Source organism: Idiotropiscis lumnitzeri, unplaced genomic scaffold (assembly GCF_059441095.1).
Source record: "Idiotropiscis lumnitzeri isolate Australia: NSW breed Sydney's pygmy pipehorse unplaced genomic scaffold, RoL_Ilum_1.0 HiC_scaffold_150, whole genome shotgun sequence".
NCBI classification, from domain to species: Eukaryota; Metazoa; Chordata; class Actinopteri; order Syngnathiformes; family Syngnathidae; genus Idiotropiscis; species Idiotropiscis lumnitzeri.
Window position 1 is genome coordinate 312501 of NW_028283688.1, and position 10000 is coordinate 322500.

The 10000-nt window shown below is 60.0% G+C and overlaps 1 non-coding gene across 1 annotated transcript in view; it reads left to right on the forward strand.

The window, feature by feature from the left end:
- Positions 1-9475: 9475 nt before the first annotated feature.
- The window catches only part of LOC148315032 (18S ribosomal RNA), a 1933-nt gene continuing 1408 nt past the window's right edge, over positions 9476-10000 (forward strand). The window contains exon 1 of the ribosomal RNA XR_015841348.1: positions 9476-10000. This exon is cut by the window's right edge and continues 1408 nt beyond it. This is a non-coding gene — a ribosomal RNA (18S ribosomal RNA).

The window sequence follows — 10000 nt, forward strand, 5'->3', positions numbered from 1 at the left end:
GAGCACCTTCCCCGGGCACAGGCGGTGCCAAGCGGCCCCTAAGTTTGCCCTTATGGAAGCTCCGGAGGAGGAGTGCATGCTGTGTGACAGTGAAGCCGAATAGGAGCACCTTCCCCGGGCACAGACGGTGCCAAGCGGCCCCTAAGTTTGCCCTTATGGAAGCTCCGGAGGAGGAGTGCATGCTGTGTGACAGTGAAGCCGAATAGGAGCACCTTCCCCGGGCACAGACGGTGCCAAGCGGCCCCTAAGTTTGCCCTTATGGAAGCTCCGGAGGAGGAGTGCATGCTGTGTGACAGTGAAGCCGAATAGGAGCACCTTCCCCGGGCACAGGCGGTGCCAAGCGGCCCCTAAGTTTGCCCTTATGGAAGCTCCGGAGGAGGAGTGCATGCTGTGTGACAGTGAAGCCGAATAGGAGCACCTTCCCCGGGCACAGACGGTGCCAAGCGGCCCCTAAGTTTGCCCTTATGGAAGCTCCGGAGGAGGAGTGCATGCTGTGTGACAGTGAAGCCGAATAGGAGCACCTTCCCCGGGCACAGACGGTGCCAAGCGGCCCCTAAGTTTGCCCTTATGGAAGCTCCGGAGGAGGAGTGCATGCTGTGTGACAGTGAAGCCGAATAGGAGCACCTTCCCCGGGCACAGACGGTGCCAAGCGGCCCCTAAGTTTGCCCTTATGGAAGCTCCGGAGGAGGAGTGCATGCTGTGTGACAGTGAAGCCGAATAGGAGCACCTTCCCCGGGCACAGACGGTGCCAAGCGGCCCCTAAGTTTGCCCTTATGGAAGCTCCGGAGGAGGAGTGCATGCTGTGTGACAGTGAAGCCGAATAGGAGCACCTTCCCCGGGCACAGACGGTGCCAAGCGGCCCCTAAGTTTGCCCTTATGGAAGCTCCGGAGGAGGAGTGCATGCTGTGTGACAGTGAAGCCGAATAGGAGCACCTTCCCCGGGCACAGACGGTGCCAAGCGGCCCCTAAGTTTGCCCTTATGGAAGCTCCGGAGGAGGAGTGCATGCTGTGTGACAGTGAAGCCGAATATGAGCACCTTCCCCGGGCACGGGAGGTGCCAAGCGGCCCCTAAGTCTACCCTCATGGAAGCTCCGGAGGAGGAGGGCGGGCGTGTGTCACACTTGGCCCGAATAGGAGCACCTTCCCCGGGCACAGGCGGTGCCAAGCGGCCCCTAAGTTTGCCCTTATGGAAGCTCCGGAGGATGAGTGCATGCTGCCTGACAGTGAAGCCGAATATGAGCACCTTCCCCGGGCACAGGCGGTGCCAAGCGGCCCCTAAGTTTGCCCTAATGGAAGCTCCGGAGGAGGAGTGCGGGCGTGTGTCACACTTGGCCCGAATATGAGCACCTTCCCCGGGCACAGGCGGTGCCAAGCGGCCCCTAAGTTTGCCCTTATGGAAGCTCCGGAGGAGGAGTGCATGCTGTGTGACAGTGAAGCCGAATATGAGCACCTTCCCCGGGCACGGGAGGTGCCAAGCGGCCCCTAAGTCTACCCTCATGGAAGCTCCGGAGGAGGAGGGCGGGCGTGTGTCACACTTGGCCCGAATATGAGCACCTTCCCCGGGCACGGGCGGTGCCAAGCGGCCCCTAAGTTTGCCCTTATGGAAGCTCCGGAGGAGGAGTGCATGCTGTGTGACAGTGAAGCCGAATATGAGCACCTTCCCCGGGCACGGGAGGTGCCAAGCGGCCCCTAAGTCTACCCTCATGGAAGCTCCGGAGGAGGAGTGCGGGCGTGTGTCACACTTGGCCCGAATATGAGCACCTTCCCCGGGCACAGACGGTGCCAAGCGGCCCCTAAGTTTGCCCTTATGGAAGCTCCGGAGGAGGAGTGCATGCTGTGTGACAGTGAAGCCGAATAGGAGCACCTTCCCCGGGCACAGACGGTGCCAAGCGGCCCCTAAGTTTGCCCAAATGGAAGCTCCGGAGGAGGAGTGCATGCTGCATGACAGTGAAGCCGAATAGGAGCACCTTCCCCGGGCACAGACGGTGCCAAGCGGCCCCTAAGTTTGCCCAAATGGAAGCTCCGGAGGAGGAGTGCGGGCGTGTGTCACACTTGGCCCGAATATGAGCACCTTCCCCGGGCACAGACGGTGCCAAGCGGCCCCTAAGTTTGCCCAAATGGAAGCTCCGGAGGAGGAGTGCATGCTGCCTGACAGTGAAGCCGACTATGAGCACCTTCCCCGGGCACAGGCGGTGCCAAGCGGCCCCTAAGTCTACCCTCATGGAAGCTCCGGAGGAGGAGTGCGGGCGTGTGTCACACTTGGCCCGAATATGAGCACCTTCCCCGGGCACAGACGGTGCCAAGCGGCCCCTAAGTTTGCCCTTATGGAAGCTCCGGAGGAGGAGTGCATGCTGTGTGACAGTGAAGCCGAATATGAGCACCTTCCCCGGGCACAGGCGGTGCCAAGCGGCCCCTAAGTTTGCCCTTATGGAAGCTCCGGAGGAGGAGTGCATGCTGTGTGACAGTGAAGCCGAATATGAGCACCTTCCCCGGGCACAGGCGGTGCCAAGCGGCCCCTAAGTTTGCCCAAATGGAAGCTCCGGAGGAGGAGTGCGGGCGTGTGTCACACTTGGCCCGAATAGGAGCACCTTCCCCGGGCACGGGCGGTGCCAAGCGGCCCCTAAGTTTGCCCAAATGGAAGCTCCGGAGGAGGAGTGCATGCTGCCTGACAGTGAAGCCGAATATGAGCACCTTCCCCGGGCACAGGCGGTGCAAAGCGGCCCCTAAGTCGGTAAAGGTTGAAATAAGTAAATAAATACAAAAAGGACGAGGGGGGAAAAAAAAGGCAAAAACGTATAAAATTCCCCCATTCATTTCAATGGGCTCGGCCGAATTGGGCTTGCGGGACCGCCGAGGGCACGCCGGAGGGCGGTTGAGTCGGTAAAAGTTGAAATAAATGAATAAATACAAAAAGAACGAGGGGGGAAAAAAAGGCAAAAACGTATAAAATTCCCCCATTCATTTCAATGGGCTCGGCCGAATTGGGCTTGCGGGACCGCCGAGGGCACGCCGGAGGGCGGTTGAGTCGGTAAAAGTTGAAATAAATGAATAAATACAAAAAGAACGAGGGGGGGAAAAAAAAGGCAAAAACGTATAAAATTCCCCCATTCATTTCAATGGGCTCGGCCGAATTGGGCTTGCGGGACCGCCGAGGGCACGCCGGAGGGCGGTTGAGTCGGTAAAAGTTGAAATAAATGAATAAATACAAAAAGAACGAGGGGGGGGGAAAAAAGGCAAAAACGTATAAAATTCCCCCATTCATTTCAATGGGCTCGGCCGAATTGGGCTTGCGGGACCGCCGAGGGCACGCCGGAGGGCGGTTGAGTCGGTAAAAGTTGAAATAAATGAATAAATACAAAAAGAACGAGGGGGGGAAAAAAAAGGCAAAAACGTATAAAATTCCCCCATTCATTTCAATGGGCTCGGCTAAAATGGGCCTGCAGTACTGCCGAGAGGCCGCCGGAGGACGCCCTAGTAGGCAAACGTTGATCCCCACACACGAGGGGTCAGTTAGGCGACCAGGGGTAGCGTTTAGGCGACCAGGGGTAGCGTTTAGGTGACCAGGGGAAGCGTTTAGGCGACCAGGGGTAGCGTTTAGGTGACCAGGGGTAGCGTTTAGGCGACCAGGGGTAGCGTTTAGGCGACCAGGGGTAGCGTTTAGGCGACCAGGGGTAGCTTTTAGGCGACCAGGGGTAGCTTTTAGGCGACCAGGGGTAGCGTTTAGGCGACCAGGGGCGTTGCAGTTCCGCCGAATTGCATTAGGGGCGCTGCAGTAGGCAAACGTTCTTCCCCCCTAGTCAGAGGGTCATTTGCCTACTTCCCAGGTTTACCCGGGTTTTCCAAAACACCTGGGGCACATTTTCAGGGATCACGTTTTTAGAAACAAAAATATTCATAATTTCTTCTAAGTCCCCTTTCCAGCGGGGAACTTTGAAACATTGTATCCGACCACTGAAGGCTGTTGGCGGGCACGGCGCGGCAAACAGCCCGCACTCAGGCATGGAGCTCCGGGGAAAGTTGCCTAATTTCTTCTAAGTCCCCTTTCCAGCGGGGAACTTTGAAACATTGTATCCGACCGTGGAAGGCTGTTGGCGGGCACGGCGCGGCTCATAGCCGGCCCTCAGGCACGGAGCTCCGGGTGAATTTTCACAAATTTCTTCTAAGTCCCCTTTCCAGCGGGGAACTTTGAAACATTGTATCCGACCGTGGAAGGCTGTTGGCGGGCACGGCGCGGCTCATAGCCGGCCCTCGGGCACGGAGCTCCGGGTGAATTTTACAAATTTCTTCTAAGTCCCCTTTCCAGCGGGGAACTTTGAAACATTGTATCCGACCGTGGAAGGCTGTTGGCGGGCACGGCGCGGCTCATAGCCGGCCCTCGGGCACGGAGCTCCGGGTGAATTTTTACAAATTTCTTCTAAGTCCCCTTTCCAGCGGGGAACTTTGAAACATTGTATCCGACCGTGGAAGGCTGTTGGCGGGCACGGCGCGGCTCATAGCCGGCCCTCGGGCACGGAGCTCCGGGTGAATTTTCACAAATTTCTTCTAAGTCCCCTTTCCAGCGGGGAACTTTGAAACATTGTATCCGACCGTGGAAGGCTGTTGGCGGGCACGGCGCGGCTCATAGCCGGCCCTCAGGCACGGAGCTCCGGGTGAATTTTCACAAATTTCTTCTAAGTCCCCTTTCCAGCGGGGAACTTTGAAACATTGTATCCGACCAAAGGAAGGCTGTTGGCGGGCGCGGCGCGGCTCATAGCCGGCCCTCGGGCACGGAGCTCCGGGTGAATTTTACTCAATTCTTCTAAGTCCCCTTTCCAGCGGGGAACTTTCAAACATTGTATCCGACCACTGAAGGCTGTTGGCGGGCGCGGCGCGGCTCATAGCCGGCCCTCAGGCACGGAGCTCCGGGTGAATTTTCACAAATTTCTTCTAAGTCCCCTTTCCAGCGGGGAACTTTGAAACATTGTATCCGACCGTGGAAGGCTGTTGGCGGGCACGGCGCGGCTCATAGCCGGCCCTCGGGCACGGAGCTCCGGGTGAATTTTCACAAATTTCTTCTAAGTCCCCTTTCCAGCGGGGAACTTTGAAACATTGTATCCGACCGTGGAAGGCTGTTGGCGGGCACGGCGCGGCTCATAGCCGGCCCTCGGGCACGGAGCTCCGGGTGAATTTTTACAAATTTCTTCTAAGTCCCCTTTCCAGCGGGGAACTTTGAAACATTGTATCCGACCGTGGAAGGCTGTTGGCGGGCACGGCGCGGCTCATAGCCGGCCCTCGGGCACGGAGCTCCGGGTGAATTTTCACAAATTTCTTCTAAGTCCCCTTTCCAGCGGGGAACTTTGAAACATTGTATCCGACCGTGGAAGGCTGTTGGCGGGCACGGCGCGGCTCATAGCCGGCCCTCGGGCACGGAGCTCCGGATGAATTTTTACAAATTTCTTCTAAGTCCCCTTTCCAGCGGGGAACTTTGAAACATTGTATCCGACCGTGGAAGGCTGTTGGCGGGCACGGCGCGGCTCATAGCCGGCCCTCGGGCACGGAGCTCCGGGTGAATTTTCACAAATTTCTTCTAAGTCCCCTTTCCAGCGGGGAACTTTGAAACATTGTATCCGACCGTGGAAGGCTGTTGGCGGGCGCGGCGCGGCTCATAGCCGGCCCTCGGGCACGGAGCTCCGGGTGAATTTTTACAAATTTCTTCTAAGTCCCCTTTCCAGCGGGGAACTTTGAAACATTGTATCCGACCGTGGAAGGCTGTTGGCGGGCACGGCGGGGCTCATAGCCGGCCCTCGGGCACGGAGCTCCGGGTGAATTTTTACAAATTTCTTCTAAGTCCCCTTTCCAGCGGGGAACTTTGAAACATTGTATCCGACCGTGGAAGGCTGTTGGCGGGCACGGCGGGGCTCATAGCCGGCCCTCGGGCACGGAGCTCCGGGTGAATTTTACAAATTTCTTCTAAGTCCCCTTTCCAGCGGGGAACTTTGAAACATTGTATCCGACCAAAGGAAGGCTGTTGGCGGGCGCGGCGCGGCTCATAGCCGGCCCTCGGGCACGGAGCTCCGGGTGAATTTTACAAATTTCTTCTAAGTCCCCTTTCCAGCGGGGAACTTTGAAACATTGTATCCGACCGTGGAAGGCTGTTGGCGGACGCGGCGCGGCTCACAGCCCGCCCTCAGGCACGGAGCTCCGGGGGAATTTCCCCCTCATTTCTTCTAAGTCCCCTTTCCAGCGGGGAACTTTCAAACATTGTATCCGACCGTGGAAGGCTGTTGGCGGGCACGGCGCGGCTCATAGCCGGCCCTCAGGCACGGAGCTCCGGGTGAATTTGACAAATTCCTTCTAAGTCCCCTTTCCAGCGGGGAACTTTGAAACATTGTATCCGACCGTGGAAGGCTGTTGGCGGGCACGGCGCGGCTCATAGCCGGCCCTCAGGCACGGAGCTCCGGGTGAATTTGACAAATTCCTTCTAAGTCCCCTTTCCAGCGGGGAACTTTGAAACATTGTATCCGACCGTGGAAGGCTGTTGGCGGGCACGGCGCGGCTCATAGCCGGCCCTCAGGCACGGAGCTCCGGGTGAATTTTTACAAATTTCTTCTAAGTCCCCTTTCCAGCGGGGAACTTTGAAACATTGTATCCGACCACTGAAGGCTGTTGGCGGACGCGGCGCGGCTCACAGCCCGCCCTCAGGCACGGAGCTCCGGGGAAATTTGGCTCATTTCTTCTAAGTCCCCTTTCCAGCGGGGACCTTTCAAACATTGTATCCGACCACTGAAGGCTGTTGGCGGGCGCGGCGCGGCTCACAGCCCGCCCTCAGGCACGGAGCTCCGGGGAAATTTGCCTCATTTCTTCTAAGTCCCCTTTCCAGCGGGGAACTTTCAAACATTGTATCCGACCACTGAAGGCTGTTGGCGGGCGCGGCGCGGCTCACAGCCCGCCCTCAGGCACGGAGCTCCGGGGAAATTTGCCTCATTTCTTCTAAGTCCCCTTTCCAGCGGGGAACTTTCATACATTGTATCCGACCACTGAAGGCTGTTGGCGGACGCGGCGCGGCTCACAGCCCGCCCTCAGGCACGGAGCTCCGGGGGAATTTGCCCCCTCATTTCTTCTAAGTCCCCTTTAGGCGACCAGGGGTTGACAATTTAGGTGACCAGGGGTTGACAATTTAGGCGACCAGGGGTGACTTTTAGGCGACCAGGGGTGAGGTTTAGGCGACCAGGGGTGAGGTTTAGGCGACCAGGGGTAGCGTTTAGGCGACCAGGGGCGTTGCAGTTCCGCCGAATTGCATTAGGGGCGCTGCAGTAGGCAAACGTTTTTACCCCTAGTCAGAGGGTCATTTGCCTACTTCCCAGGTTTACCCGGGTTTTCCAAAACACCTGGGGCACATTTTTAGGAACCACGTTTTTAGAAACAAAAATTCTTCTATGTCCACCTCCGTGAAAGAAATTGCCCAATGGTTCCCGCGGAAGAGAGCTGCCAGGCGGACGCATACTGCAATAACGGCCGCCCTGGCGCTCTGGTGGATGTTATCCTCGAAATTTCTTCTATGTGCCCATTCCAGCGGGCAACTTGCGAACAATGGTGTCCGACCATGGAAGGCTGTTGGCGGACGCGGCGCGGCTCACAGCCCGCCCTCAGGCACGGAGCTCCGGGGGAATTTTCCCCTCATTTCTTCTAAGTCCCCATTCCAGCGGGGAGCTTGCAAACGTGGTATCCGACCACTGAAGGCTGTTGGCGGGCACGGCCCCACCAGCGCAACACGGCACTTCCTATGACTCGGGTCCGACGCAGGAGGAGCGGTCCTCCCGGCCCCGCCACACGGCACTTCCTATGACTCGGGTCCGACGCAGGAGGAGCGGTCCTCCCGGCCCCGCCACACGGCACTTCCTATGACTCGGGTCCGACGCAGGAGGAGCGGTCCTCCCGGCCCCGCCACACGGCACTTCCTATGACTCGGGTCCGACGCAGGAGGAGCGGTCCTCCCGGCCCCGCCACACGGCACTTCCCATGACTCGGGTCCGACGCAGGAGGAGCGGTCCTCCCGGCCCCACCACCGCCACACGGCACTTCCCATGACCCGGGTCCGACGCAGGAGGAGCGGTCCTCCCGGCCCCACCGCAACACACACAACCACTGACCGATTGGCAATCATGACCCGCCATCGGAGGGCCCCTGCCGGCCCCGGCCTCGCGCCGGGGTGTTCGGGTGGACGGTTCCTTCGGCCTGCGGGTCGACCTCTGAGCGTTGGCCGGCACCGCAGCACACACAACCACTGACCGATTGGCAATCATGACCCGCCATCGGAGGGCCCCTGCCGGCCCCGGCCTCGCGCCGGGGTGTTCGGGTGGACGGTTCCTTCGGCCTGCGGGTCGACCTCTGAGCGTTGGCCGGCACCGCAGCACACACATAACCACTGACCGATTGGCAATCATGACCCGCCATCGGAGGGCCCCTGCCGGCCCCGGCCTCGCGCCGGGGTGTTCGGGTGGACGGTTCCTTCGGCCTGCGGGTCGACCTCTGAGCGTTGGCCGGCACCGCATCACCGCAGCACACATAACCACTGACCGATTGGCAATCATGACCCGCCATCGGAGGGCCCCTGCCGGCCCCGGCCTCGCGCCGGGGTGTTCGGGTGGACGGTTCCTTCGGCCTGCGGGTCGACCTCTGCGCGTTGGCCGGCACTTCCCTACCGTTACCCCCCCACCCCTGGGGTTGTGACAAAACGGCACTTCCTATGACTCGGGTCCGACGCTGGAGGAGCGGTCCTCCCGGCCCATCTCGCACCCACACCCTGACATATACTGCACCACACCAACCACTGACCGATTGGCAAGCATGACCCGCCATCGGAGGGCCCCTGCCGGCCCCGGCCTCGCGCCGGGGTGTTCGGGTGGACGGTTCCTTCGGCCTGCGGATCGACCTCTAGCGCACCAACCAGCGCGAAACCGCTTTCGTCGCGAGACCGAGACGACCCTGTCGCGTGCCCGTTGGCCACACGGGCCCAGAGATGTCCTACACGGGAGTTCCGCCGCGCTCGCGGGTACCCCGCGCCGCCCCGCCACGAGAGGGGCGCGGGAGCCCAGGCCCGCATCAGCCGAGCGGTCCTTTCCGAAAAAGCATGTTTCTCAAACCCTACCGGCGTCTGTCAGAAGACGCCGCCTCCGAGTGCGTGTTGCGGTCGCGGGCGTGCGGGCGGCTCCGGCTCCCTCCCGCGACTGACCGCCACGCGGTAACGCGGCCTCTACGGACCGAGTACATACCGAGGCCCAGCCGACTTCCTCACCGCGCACGGGGGCTGAATCGTAACGGAAATTTCGGTAGCCCACGTCCGAAATAAATATGAAAGAAACGAGGGAGGCTGGGGTGCCGCCGGGGGTAACCCCGCGGGAGGCCGTCTCCCGCGGGCGCCGCCCGGTCCCCGCGCCCGGCTCCCCGCTCAGCTCCGGTTCCAATGCAAGAAACACAGACCGCCGGACGCGAGGGCTACCTGGTTGATCCTGCCAGTAGCATATGCTTGTCTCAAAGATTAAGCCATGCAAGTCTAAGTACACACGGTTCCGATACAGTGAAACTGCGAATGGCTCATTAAATCAGTTATGGTTCCTTTGATCGCTCCACCGTTACTTGGATAACTGTGGCAATTCTAGAGCTAATACATGCAAACGAGCGCCGACCCGTCTCCGCGGGGACGCGCGCATTTATCAGACCCAAAACCCACGCGGGTTCGGTTTGCCGCGGTGCAGCGGGCCCGCCGGCTTTCACAGCCGGCGGGCTGTCGGTCTCCGCGGTGCCGCCGGCCCGGCCCCCCCTTTGGTGACTCTAGATAACGCCCGAGCCGATCGCCGGCCCCCCCGCGGCGGCGACGTCTCATTCGAATGTCTGCCCTATCAACTTTCGATGGTACTTTCTGCGCCTACCATGGTGACAACGGGTAACGGGGAATCAGGGTTCGATTCCGGAGAGGGAGCCTGAGAAACGGCTACCACATCCAAGGAAGGCAGCAGGCGCG